General features: G+C 40.8%; 1 protein-coding gene across 3 annotated transcripts in view; it reads right to left on the reverse strand.

The window, feature by feature from the left end:
- The window catches only part of KRCC1 (lysine rich coiled-coil 1), a 28,880-nt gene extending 15,200 nt beyond the window's left edge, over positions 1 to 13,680 (reverse strand). The window contains exon 1 of one of the 3 annotated variants that reach the window (XR_004054418.1): positions 13,505 to 13,649. The gene's annotated coding sequence lies outside the window, so the exon portion shown is untranslated. Of the gene's footprint in view, positions 1 to 13,504 lie in introns of all 3 variants that reach the window. The other 2 variants (XM_030921509.1, XM_010378427.2) reach the window with 2 other exon arrangements.
- Between the last annotated feature and the right edge of the window lie 212 nt (positions 13,681 to 13,892).

Raw genomic sequence — 13,892 nt, forward strand, 5'->3', positions numbered from 1 at the left:
TTACAGGCTTGAGCCACCGCGCCCGACGAATTATTTTTCTAAATGCAGGTATTAATACTTTATCTTGTTATTAGACCATTATTCCTTTTTTTTTTTTTTTCCAGACGGAGTCTCACTCTGTCTCCCAGGCTGGAGTGCAGTGGCGCAATCTCGGCTCACTGCAAGCTCTGCTTCGCAGGATCACGCCATTCTCCTGCCTCAGCCTCCCGAGTAGCTAGGACTACAGGCGCCCGCCACCACGCCTGGCTAATTTTTTGTATTTTTAGTAGAGATGGGGTTTCACTGTGTTAGCCAGGATGGTCTCGATCTCCTGACCTCGTGATCCACCCGCCTCAGCATCCCAAAGTGCTGGGATTACAGGCGTGAGCCACCGCGCCCAACCTAGACCACTATTCCTAAATGAGGTTTCTTCCTTTTCCTTTGTTTCTTTTCTTTCTCTCCCCTGCCCCGCCTCTCCTTCTTTCTTTAAAAAGTCAGAGTCCCCCAGGCTGGAGTGCAGAGGCATGAGCATAGCTCACTGCAGCCTTAACTCCGGGGCTCAAGTGATCCTCTCGCCTCAGCCACCAGAATAGCTAGGACTATAGGCATGTGCTAGCATGCCCAGCTAATTTTAAATAATATTTTGTAGAAACGGGAATCTCATTATGTTGCCCAGGCTGGTCTTGATCCCCTCGCCTCAAGCAATCCTCCTCCGTTGGTCTCCCCAAGTGCTGAGATTACAGCTGTGAGCCACTGCAGCCACCTGAGAATTTTTAAAAATTCAAATGATCTTAATCTTGGTATTTGCTATGGCTCCCACACATACTTTTTATATGCATTCAGTCTATGACTTCATTCACATTACTGGTGAAAACTAAGCAGGACAAGGGCAAGATAATACCTACGGCATGCTACAAAGAATCTACTCTCTTCTTGCATCTAGGACATATCTATTTATTAGCAATCTGTGAGTTTAATTAGAAAGATACTAAGAATTTGATATCATCTGAGTTTATTTCAAAATCAAATTCAGCATCTTTTTGAACACCATGCTTCTCCACTCTACTCCCTACTACTCTCCTTCTTATGGGTCTGATCTATTTGTACCACACTGAAGTCTTATTTTTCCATTTTGTTGATATTTGAAAGATATAGGAAATGCCCTTCTAAAATTGTAACCATCCTTTCTACAGCAATGGTTCTCAATCTCAATCATTTTGACCAAAACAATCTATAGGCAGATAGGAGTAAACTCTTGTAGTCAGGAGGTCTAGGGATTACAGCTTAAAGAGATCAACCACACACACAGCAGAAGTATTTCAAGTTTCATGGTTTACTTTAACAACTCATGAACTTCTTGAACTCTAGCCTTAAAACTTCCATTTGATATAAAAAAGTCATTATTTAATGTCTGAATAAATTATGCCAATTAAACTTCAAGTATCTTCCTGGCACAATCTTGTATCTCAGAAACCTCAGGGAATCTCATTATGCTCACTAAAGAAATATGGTCCTGCAACATTCTTTTGATTTACCAGTAATCTTTCATAAAAGAAAGGAGGCATGGCATGACTTGTTTTCAATAAATCTATATTGCCTTTTAATGTTTATTTCAAAGTATCACATTCACAAGCCACCTATTAATAATCTGTTCTGTAACACTTTTACAGCATTGCCCTTATGATGTATCAGGTACTGTTCTAAGCACTTATACATAGTAACTTTATTTATTTATTTATTTTTTGAGACGAAGTTTCACTCTTGTTGCCTAGGCTGGAGTGCAATGGTGCCATCTTGGCTCACTGCAACCTCTGCCTTCCGGATTCAAGCAATTCTCCTGCCTCAGCCTCCCAAATAGCTGGGATTACAGGCATGTGCCAGCACGCCCAGATAATTTTTTTTTTTTTGTATTTAAGTAGAGATGGGGCTTCTCCATGTTGGTCAGGCTGCTCTTGAACTCCCGACCTCAGGTGATCCACCCGCCTCAGTCTCCTAAAGTGCTGGGATTACAGGTGTGAGTCACCATGCCCGGCCTCACGGTAACTAATTTTATCCTCATAAGAACTCTATGGGCTCAGTACAATTACTTTCTATATTTTATAGAAGAGAAACTGAGGCACAGAAAGGTTAAGAAACATACCCACGGTTGCAGTTAGTAAATGACAAGGCAGTCTGGCTCCATAATCTGTTACTGACTGTTGTGGCATGCTGACTTTCTAACTGATGTAAAACTTTTCAGTCTACACTCTGGAATCCATTTCTCCTCCTTAAAAAGCTGAAACATTTTCTGATCTCCAGGTTTTACATATCTCTCCATTAAAAAAATGAAAACCGGCTGGGCACAGTGGCTAATGCCTGCAGTCTCAGCACTTTAGAGGACAACGTTGGGGGGATCACTTGAGTCCAGGAGTTTCAGACCAGCCTGGGCAATGTACCAAGACCCTGTCTCCACAAAAGAAAACAAAACAAAATAAAATAAAATCAAGCCACAGAGTATAGGATATTCTCAACTAACATATCAGACAAGGGACTTACATCTAGAAGATATAAAGACTTTTTATGACTCAATTATAAGACAAACTCAATTTAAAAAGGGCAAAAGGTCTGAACAGATACTTCAGAAAAGAATATATACTAATGACTAAGTAAATATGAATTAAACCACAATGAAGGGTCTGCTTTTAACTTGGACTAACATAACTTCTTCATGCAATAAACTGAAAAGAGCCATGCTGTCTAGTTAAAAAAAAAAAAAAAAAAAAAAAAAAAAAAAACATAATGAGATACCACCACACTCTTACTAGAACTATTAAAATTAAAGGACTAAGAATACCAAGTGTTGCTAAAGAGGTTAAATAACTAGAACTTCCATACATTGCTGGCTAAAATGTAAAATGGTACAACAGTTTTACAAAGGAGTCTGATAATTTTTTTTTTTTTTTTTTTTTTTTTTTTTTTTTGAGATGGAGTAGCACTCTTGTTCATGCTAGAGTGCAGTGGCATGATCATAGCTCACTGCAGCCTTGGCCTCCTGGGCTCAAGTGATCCTTCCATCTCAACCTCCTGAGTAGCTGGACTACGGGTTCATGGCATCATGCCTGGATAATTTTTTTTTTTTTTTTTTTTTGTAGAGATGAGGTTTTGCCACGTTGCCCAGGCTGGTCTTTAACTCCTGGGCTCAAGCAATCTGGCCTCCCAAAGTGCTGGGTTTACAGGTGTGAGCCACAGTAAAAAATTATCAGCCACCTGGCTTAATTTTTTATAAAGTTAAATACATAGCTACCATATGACCTAGCCATTCTACTCCTGTGTATCTGACATGAAAACATATCCATGCAGATTTGTATATGAATGTTCACAGCAGCTTTATTTGTAACAGCCAAAACCTGAAACAACTCTAATGTTCATCCACAGCTGAACAGATAAGCAAAATACAATTATTCAGACATAAAAAGGAACAAAACAGCAACACATACAACATGGATGAATCTCAAAACCATCATGCTGAGTGAAAGAAAGACATGAAAGAGTATCTACTATATGATTCTATTTATAAAATGTTCTAGAAATGCAAACTAATCTCTAGTAATAGCAGCAGATCAATGGTTGCCCAGGGATAGAGGTAGAGGGGGGAATGGATTGTAAAGGGGCATAAGTACTTTCGAAGTTGATGGAAATGTTTGGCATTTTGCTTATGATAGTGGTTTCATGGGAGCATACACCTGTCACAAATTCATTGAATTGTACTTTTTTTTTTTTGAGACAGTGTCTCACTCTGTCACTCAGGCTGGAGTACAGTGGCGCAATCTTGGCTCACTGCAACCTCCGCCTCCTGGATTCCATTTTTGTGCCTAAGCCTCCCAAGTAGCTGGGATTACAGGCATGAACCACACACCTGACTAATTTTTGTATTTTTAGTCGAGACAGGGTTTCACCATGTTGGCCAGGCTGCCTCAAACTCCTGACTTCAGGTGACTCACCCACTTCGGCTTCCCAAAGTGCCAGGATTACAGGCGTGAGCCATCGTGCCTGGCCTGAATTGTACACTTTATATATGTGGAGTTTATCATAAGTAAAATATACCTCAATAAAATAACTAAAGGAGTTTACACTTTTTTTGGAATAAGAAATAATTATACCTTAAAAAGATTTTGAAATGTTGGCTTTGTTTCCAGAAAGATCATCCACCCAACAAAGGCTACGTCACCTCAGGCACTACTAAGAACTAATGGCTGTCATACTGTTACTTAGCTCCATTGCTCCTTTGAGTCAGATATAGGAACCCTGGAGTCAGTTCTGCCACTTATGAAGTTATGTAACCCTGGTCAAGCTTCTCAACCTCTCTGCCTTAGGTTCCTCACCTCTAAAATAGGGATATAACATATACCTCAAAAAGCTGTTGTGGTCCTTATAGAAATTAATACATGCAAAGCACTTAGAAGAGTGCAGAGAACAAGGTAAGTGTGGTATGGATGAAGTATTTGTATTGTTGTTCAGGATTTTGTCTATTTAAGTGACATAGTGAGATGTTCTCCCAATAAACTAATCTAGTAACTACAGAAAGACAAATAAGGTTATCCATAAACAGTGCAGAAGTATCTGAAAGAAGTACCTAATTCTTTGTATTTCAAGCTAACTGATGTTTTAGAGGGACTGTCTTTATGGAAGTTGAAGGATGGACATGATCCTTATTCTAATTGCTCTGATTTTGAACTAACTTTTTGTTTGTTTTTTTTGAGACATGGTCTCATTCTGTCACCCAGGTTGGAGTGCAGTGGTACAGTCTCGACTCACAGCAGCCTCAACCTCCCAGGCTCAATTGATCCTCCTGCCTCAGCCTCCCCAGTAGCTGGGACTACAGGCATCTGCCACCACGCCCAACTTATTTTTTGTAGTTTTTTTGCAGACATGAGGTCTTGCTTTGTTGCCCAGGTTGGTCTCGAACCTCTGGGCTGAAGGAATCCACCTGCCTCAGCCTCCAAAAGCAGTGGGACTATGGGCGTGAGCCACCATGCCCAGCCAGGTCTTTATTTCAGTAAAAATATGTAAAACCACTGTGAAAGTTAAAGTAACAAAAACTGCACATCAACTACTGTATTAAATATGAAACACATAATATGAATTACTCATAATTCAAAACTGTCTAAAAAGAGCATATCTTAAATACAAGGAATCATTCTACTTTTCTTAATTCGATTTACCAATCTGTTTCATTCTACCTACCTTTCAGAAACAGCAAAACCTGAATTTAACTTTTTAAACATCTTTCTCACAAAACGAAACTTGATGCTGAATTATTTATTTATTTATTTAAAGAGACAGGGCCTTGCTATTTTGCCTAGGCTGGTCTCAAACTCTTGGGCTCAAGCAATCCTTCTGCCTTGGCCTCCCAAGTGCTGGGATTACAGGCATGAGCCACTGTGCCCTGCCTAATTTAACTCTTGCACCATATGAAATGTTTTTCAGACATCTCATGTTTGATGAATAAATCAATTGAATTTGAATAAAAAATGTAATAAAAATTTCCATGCCTCACAGCATGACCTGCTGTGATATGGCATTTAATCGTAACAGCTTAATAGGTTTGTGTTTTTTTGAGACAGGGTCTCACTGTCTCCTAGGCTAGAGTGTGGTGGCGTGATCTCAGCTCACTGCAGCCTCTGCCTCCCAGGCTCAAGTGATCCTCCCACTTCAGCCTCCTGAGTAGCTGGGACGATAGGCACACACCACCACACCTGGCTAATTGTTTGTATTTTTAGTAGAGCCGGGGTTTCACCATGTTGCCTAGGCTGGTATCAAACTCATAAGCTCAAGTGATCTGCCGCCTTGGCCTCCCAAAGTGCTGGGATTACAGGTGTGAGCCACTATGTCTGGCCAGCATAATAGATTTTTAAATGGTTATTAAGTTATCTTTAATCTTTGAGGAAAAAATTTTATGAGCAAAATTAGGATGTTAATTTGGTTATATTTTAGGTATCAGTAGCTTACTTCTTCTTCCTCTCTAATAAATACACCATGGCTCTATACTTTTCAATCTAACTCACTAACATATATTAGGAGACATTTTATATCTCTCCATTATTTGCACCTTCTTTCTGTCAGCAATGTTACTTTCAGTGTATTTTTTTATTTTTTATTTTTTTTGAGATGGAGTTTCACTCTTGTTACCCAGGCTGGGGTGCAGTGGCAGGATCTCAGCTCACTGCAACTCTACCTCCTGGGTTCAAGCAATTCTCCTGCCTCAGCCTCCCGAGTAGCTGGGATTACAGGCGTGCACTACCACGGATGGCTACTTTTGTATTTTTAGTAGAGACAGGGTTTCACCATGATGGTCAGGCTAGTCTTGAACTCTTGACCTCAAGTGGTCCACCTGCCTTGGCCTCCCAAAGTGCTGGGATTACAGGTGTATTGGGCCCGGCCTCAATATATTTTATTAAAGTTATCTAAAAGTATCTTATGTTTTATGACAAGGTCTATGAATGTAGTTTTGTTTTTTGATATAACAGTAAACAGTATTTTTAAAAAACGTTTCTAATAGCTTTTTGCTAGCATTTAGAAATACTATTGATTATATATATGGAACTTGTATTTTACTCCCCTGCTGAACTCACTATTCTCATTGCCTTTTCCTAGATTCTATGGGGCTTTCTATATAGATGATCATATAATCTGCAAATAAAGACAGTATTATTTATTGCCTCTCTGTAAACCTTCTATTTTTCTTGCCTGAATGTACTGGCTAGGCGCTCTAGTACAATACTGAATAGAAGTGCTGAGAATGGACATCCTTGTTTTATGCATGCTCTTAGGGAGTTCTGTAATCCAATACTATTCTAATCTTAGTAAAGACTAGGCAGAGCACAGCACTAAATTTTGGGATACTAGGCAACTGATTCTGTTATCTTTGCCAAAACACGTTGTTTGATTCTTTTTTTTTCCCCCAGAGGTCAAATCCTATTTAAAGTGTTTTCAGAGAACTTAACTGGGGTAACAATGCAGCCCAATACCTGTCAACATCATGAATACTCTTTGCTATAACGCTAGTTGTTAATCTTGCTTTCTCAGGAAATGAGAGTAGTCTGATCTACAGTTTGCCATGTTTTAGCTACTTTACATTAATACAACAATTACAAAAATAACTAAGGGTTTATTATGGCATATTCCCAATGACAAAATACAAATGAAGTAAGAAAATCATTAATTGGGAGTACATGTTTAGTATCAAATTTATGTTTTTATTTAAAGTAAGTCTTTGAATGCCAATAATCATAAGTACTCTATAGCTAGCTAGCTCAGGGATCACGCTTGTGAAATTAGTTTTATTTGGATCCAAGGCAGATATCCTACATCAAAGGCCATCAAACGTGCGCCATTCCTTCTAATGGGTTAATGTGAATAGGTTTGTAAGAGGGAAGTGTATCAATGCTCATGTCCTTGGGAAGCTGAAGTAGGTGGATCATTTGAGTCCAGAGTTCCAGACCAGCCTAGGCAACATGGTGAAACCCCGTCTCTACTAAAAATACAAAAAAATTAGCAGGGCATGGTGGCGTGCGCCCGTAGTCCCACGTAGTCCCACCTACTTAGGAGGCTGAGGTGGGAGAATCACTTGAGCCTGGGGAAGTCGAGGCTGCAGTGAGATGAAATTGTGCCTCTGCACTCCAGCCTGGGCAACTGGAGTGAGATCCTGTCTCAAAAGAAAAACAAAAACAAAAACAAAAAATGAGATCAACGCTTATGTCCTAACATATATGTGGTGAATACAGTAGGGGCAGTTCTTAGTCATTTTAACATGCTTAGTCAATATTTTCACTTATTGACACCTAATAAAGGCAGCAAGTCTGAAACTAACAAATAATCATTAATGTTTCTCCAGGCACACTCTCTAATCATTCTTCCCAGCTGCCAACTTCAGATTTACATTAACATAATGTGCTCTGGTGTGCCTGTAACAAACTTATTTATGCAAAACAATGTACTAGTCCTGGTATCTTAGGAGTCTGACTAATCCATATTTAAAACTGCATTTTCTCCAACTGCTCTTTATTTTTCTAATTTCATTAATAAATGTTACTATTGAACCCTTTAAAAGGGCTGGCCTAATTCATCTGTATACCCTTAGTACCAAGTATAATATCTGGCACATAACAGGAGCTTAAAAATGTTTTCTGAATAAACTTAAGGGTTATTAGCTAGATTTTCTTTATGTCATTTAACTTGAGTCTCTGCTTAATATCATGGAAACAAAGGAAAATATTTTTAGGCAATTGCTATGTAAATGAGTTAATTACTCAATAAGTAGCCAGAAATGTCCTTCACTCCAAAACCAAGTCAATTTTTTTTTCTTTCTTAAAAATAGGTAGACCTGGGTACAGTGGCTCATACCTGTAATCCCAGCACTTTGGGAGGCTGAGGTAGGCGGACCACTTGAGGTCAAGAGTCCAAGACCAGCCCAGCCGACATGGTGAAACCCCGTCTCTACTAGCAAACACAAATATCAGCTGGGCATGGTGGTGCATGCCTGTAATCCCAGCTACTTGGGAGGCTGAGGCAAAAGAATCACTTGAACCAGGGAGGGAGAAGTTGCAGTGAGCCAAGATTGTACCACTGCACTCTAGCCTGGATGGCAGACTCCATCTCAAAATAATAATAATAAAAACAGGTAGATAACCAAGAATTTTTGTTTGTTGTAGTTTTTACTATGATTACTCAGGAATATTATTATTTAGTGAAACTTTTTTTAACTGTCAAAAATATTTGAGAAACTTCACCAAATAAATTACAGTGTCCTGGAAAATCTTGACACCACAATAATACACTGTCTGTGTATTTCTTTTAGCTAGGGAAACATGGTGCTTCTTTGGGTTTTTGTGATTAAATTTTCCATTTCCTATTTGTAACCTTATGCCTTCCATATCTTCCTTACTTGGTTTTTTTTTTTTTTTTTTTTTTTTGAGACAGGGTCTTGCTCTGTCACCCGGGCTGAAGTATAGTGGTGTGATCACAGCTTACTGCAGCCTCAACCTCCTGGGCTCAAGCAGTCCTCCTACCTCAGCCTCCCAAGTAGCTGGGACTACAAGCATGTGCTGCCATGCCTGGCTAATTTTTACTTCTTTTTTTTTTTGTAGATAGGGTCTCACTCTTTTGCCCAAGCTGGTTTCAAACTCCTGGGCTCGAGCAATCCTCTGGCCTTGACCTCTCAATGTTGGGATCACAGTCGTAAACCACCATGCCCAACCTTTGCCAATTTTTAATCCTTACTGATATTCGCTCTTTATCAAGACCAATACAGAGGAGTTCCTTATAAGGGTACCATAGGTATAGGTGAAAATGGATTAGCAGATGCTCTTCAAATCAGTTTTAGTGGTCCTATCAGAATTTTGAAAGTGAGAGTAGAATTTTAACAACTGGAAACATGAAAATTCTTTGATACCTTTGGAGGAATCTGCTAACAAAGTCTTAAAAAAATTATAGCTAAGTGCAAGCAACCTTCTTTTCCATCTTGGCAATTATTTAAAACTCTTATAAATACCTAAAATAAAAATATATTGAGTCCTAGCCATGTTTTAGATAGTGTGACATATCAAATATCTGCCAATTGTTAAGTGGCAATAACTGATATTTTAATGAAGGATATCTACTGGAAGTAAAGTGACAATAGGTAAATTTTTAAGTAACAATTATATTCTGTTTTTTCAAATTCTAGTGAATAGTCTCAACCTTAACAGAGATTACTCTGAATGTCTGAGATTACTTTTTGAATATCAGCCCTTATGGATCAAAGTTTCATATGCTTTATGAATTACAATTTTAGTACCAGCCATGTCAAGCCATGGAAAGAATACCAACACAGATGTGTTTATTCAGTTCACAATTTTAAAGCTGTAAAAGACCTGAGTTTGGTTGGTGCAGGGTTCTTCAACCTTGACACTACTGGCATTATGAGTAGGATAATCCATTGTTGTGTGTGTGGGAACTGTCTTGTGCATTTTAGGATATTTGTGACATCTCTGGCCTATGCCAAGGAGATGCTGGTAGCACCTGTACTCTTGCTTACCATGTTCCTCGTGGGTTTAGAAGATAATCCCAAATGTTGAAATCCCAAAAGACCAAAATCCCAGTCACAGGATAGTTGCATCATGTTAGCCCAGCTTTCATGGACTATTTCTGTACAACTGCCCATAATCTATTCCTGTAATACATTTTCTCATTTGCCATTTTTTTTTCCAGTATCTTAAATTGTCAGACTTTAAAAAAAAATAATTCAGCATGCTGTGTATCTCATCTTTGCATCATGTCCAATACTGGAAGTGTAAACTGCAGAGACTTTTAGAGAGTTCTAATTTGTCTTATGCATTTTTTCCAAATGTGACTTGATGAAAGTACATTATCAAAACACTGACTTTGTGTGTAAGCACTGTGCATGTACCTAAAAACGTTGAAACTTCCTCAACAAATGAAGAGATGAGAGATGTCTTTTGCGTATCTGCATTTGTGAAAGATAAAAATTTCTTCAGGTTTCAGCTCTTTGGGCAACTGCATAAGTGAACAGTGACCCACTACAGGTTTTGATCTATCTCATCAAAAGACTTGTCACAGTATTTCAGATGACCAGTTATTAAGCTAGGTACACGTGACTACCAACCATTGTGACACGCTTTTATACATTTCCCTTTTTGATCTACTTCTTCATGAATACAGCTCATCTGCTCATAACTGTTATATGCATGTGACTGTTAGTATACCTGTTTGCAAAATGTTACCATTGCCTTTTATTGTGTCAAATGACCTATGAAGTGTTCTGTCATGTTTTTGTTTCTTAAATAAATCCCCCTTTAAAAATGTAAACAAACATATTTTAAAGAACTAAAAAAAGTACTTTTCCCAGATGTATCATTTTCAATATTTTGGCCTTTTGTGATTGTGATTTTGGGGACTTAAACTTTAGGGATTTTCATCTTTCAGGATTTCAACATTCAGGATAGTGTCTTTGGAATTATGATTGGCTCTTCTCCCTCTCTGCTCAGTGATGACAACCTAAAATGTCTCCACATTATCAGAGGTCTTCTGGCGGGGGTACGATCATCCCTAGATGAGAGTCACTGGGCTAGTCCAGTTCCCCCACCCACAGATGACAAAACTCAAATCCAGGAAGTAGGACTTACTCAGGGTCATTTAGCTGTAGGAGAAACTAGCACTAGAACCTGTAATGAGTCAGACTCCTATTCCAGTATTCTCATTTTACCACCTTGAAGTGGAACAGAAAGGTTACTGCTAGTATTGTGTGAACTGACATCTTTTAAAGTCTTTTGCACATATTTGAAGTAACTGCAAAATCAAAAACAAAAACACATGCTGAGTCTGGCAAAAAGCTTTTTCCATGAGAAGCTGTTTCCAAATCTTCCTGTGGTCTGGCCATGTGAGCCAAATTGAATTGTAGTCTTTAAACTGCTCAGGCCTATTTATTAGTGAGAGGCAGGAAATTTGTTATAAAAGCAAAATAATCCAGGCTGACTGAAGACACTAAATCTAGTCTTCCAAAACTGCCTTCACTAAGAGAACTTAATAGTCTCAACATTTGGTTGCAATGACTAATCCCTATTTTTAGTGAACAGAAAAAGTGCTTACAAAAATGTTTTAAGAAATTTGCAGTATTTTACTCCTCTGCTAGTTCTCCAAAGTCAATTGACACAAAGTCAATTGTGTAAAATATTATGGGATAACACACAAAATATATCATGAAAAAGGATAAAGAAGAAATCAGTATTTTTATGGGGTTATATTTACAGGTGTCTCTCCTGGAAAAAGGAATCTAAATTATTCTACAGTATTCTGGCTCCCATCATCTTTCACTCTGAAGATAAACAGCAACATAAGGCAACACAGCAAATACTAAAAAATTTGATACTGAACATGGCTAAATGTTTCACTTATGTCTTCTGCAGTGGGATCAAGCACTATCAACTAAAATAATTCCCAAAACTGCTTTAAGCCTTATCTCATGGTTTGCAACCAGCAGGCTGTTTGTAGACATACAGAACTATTATAGTAAGAACTCAAACGTCTCTCAGATTAAGATGGATAAGAAATAGCCTTTTGTGTTAGGGGCAATGTGTTGGAGAACTGCAAAAACTCTCCCCATCCTTGAGGAGTTGACCAAAATTTAACATGGCCTCGAGAAGCCTAAGGCCACATCTATGAGGGCAATCCAGCCCTCTTTTGAGTTCCTGTTGGAAAAGCCAGGCTGCCAAAAAAATTTTACTGTTTGTTCTAACCAACACCTAATAACAGCTCCCTGACTTCCCTTTTAAAAAGCATTTACTAAAAAGGGCTCACAACTACGAATCCTCCTCTGTTCCTTTGAGATGTGTTTGTACCTCTTAAACTCAGGAGTGTTTTCTTCAAGGACCTGGAACCCATTGCTCTGAAATGTAACCAGGAAGGACTGGGCCTGACTCCCGGTCTCTGTGGGAGGATCGTATTTTATCTTAGATAATTCCAAGATAGGAGACAGAGCTGGCCTACTTGCGTTTATGCAATGACCAGCCCTTTGTAATTTTTCACCTCCCTGACTCTACTTGAGCCCTCTCTTCCCACTCCCTACTTCTCCCTTTAAAACTCGCAGTCATCTCGGTGAAAATAGGAATGGAGCTCAGCCTTTCCCCCGTCAGTAGTTGCGGAATAAAATCCTTTTTCAGCGCTTTAATGTCCAGCTTCCTGTATCTCTGACATTGGTAGGTACATATTAAAACTCAGCTGGGCGCATAATCCCAGCCACTCTGGAGGCTGAGGCAGAAGGATCCCTTGAGCCCAGGAGTTGGAGGCTGCAGCGAGCTATGATCGCGCCACTGCACTCCTGCCTGGGCACAGCGAGACCTCCGTCTCTAAATTACAGGATTAAAAGCACACACATATAAAACCCCAGATCACTATCAAGACGGGCCTATAAATCTTAGAAGCTTGTCTTACAGCGCCATATCCTCAAAAGCTTAGGAAAACTCTCCAGTGATCCCCCGCTAAACCTCATCCCCTCTTCTCTTCCCCCAAGGGCCCCGCTACTTCCTGCTTTCCCCGATTCCTAAATCCACCTCTCCCAAAGTGTCCTACGTCGAAGTCTCTACTTTCCAGGATGCTGAACTTCACCAAACGGAAGCTTACTCTCTTCCAGGTTTGGGCTTTTTTCTACTTATCCCTGTCCCCTCAATTTTCGAGTTTCCTCATCAACCCCACTTCCCTTTCCCTGACGCTCCGGGTCTGGATTTCCTCCTAGCCGCCCCTAGTTTCCCACTCTGACCTCGGCTTCCTCCGCAAGCCGAGCGCCCCTTCCCTCCGCACTTCACTCGGAAGCCCTGGCGCCCCTTTCCGGGGGCGGCGGCCGGTGAGGGGTGCGCGGTACTCGGGCCGCGCCCTGGTCGGCCATTTCGCACACTCGGGGCGCGCCCGGCGGGCTGGGCGCACGCCTGTCCTGGAGCGCAGGAGTTGAGGGGCTGAAGACCGGGCCGCCCCCGCCGCCGGGGCGGGAACTCACCTTCTCTGAGGCAGGGGCGGGCGTCTACAACTACTGTCCCCCGCCCCGCCAACGCCGCCAGCCAGGGGATAAGCCGCGGTGGAGGTGGCGGAGAGGCAGGAACAACCGCTGCCGCCGCCGCCGCCTCCGCCACCGAGCAGGCGGGATGAGGGGAGGAGGCGGAGACCCGGCTTCCTGAGGGGAAGTCGCCGCCACTACCGGCTTATGACTGGACAGCGCAGACGCCATGGCGGCGAGGCGCGCTACTGCGCTTGCGCGGCGAGCCCAGCGCCCAGGAAGCCCCTTGAGCCCCGCCTTGCTGCTTACTTCGCCCACTGAGCCTGGCAGTTCCCGGCGCGGTTCTAACGGCTTGCTGGCGCGACTGATTTTGATCCTGTACCTCTGCCCT

Source organism: Rhinopithecus roxellana, chromosome 17 (assembly GCF_007565055.1).
Source record: "Rhinopithecus roxellana isolate Shanxi Qingling chromosome 17, ASM756505v1, whole genome shotgun sequence".
NCBI classification, from domain to species: domain Eukaryota; kingdom Metazoa; phylum Chordata; class Mammalia; order Primates; family Cercopithecidae; genus Rhinopithecus; species Rhinopithecus roxellana.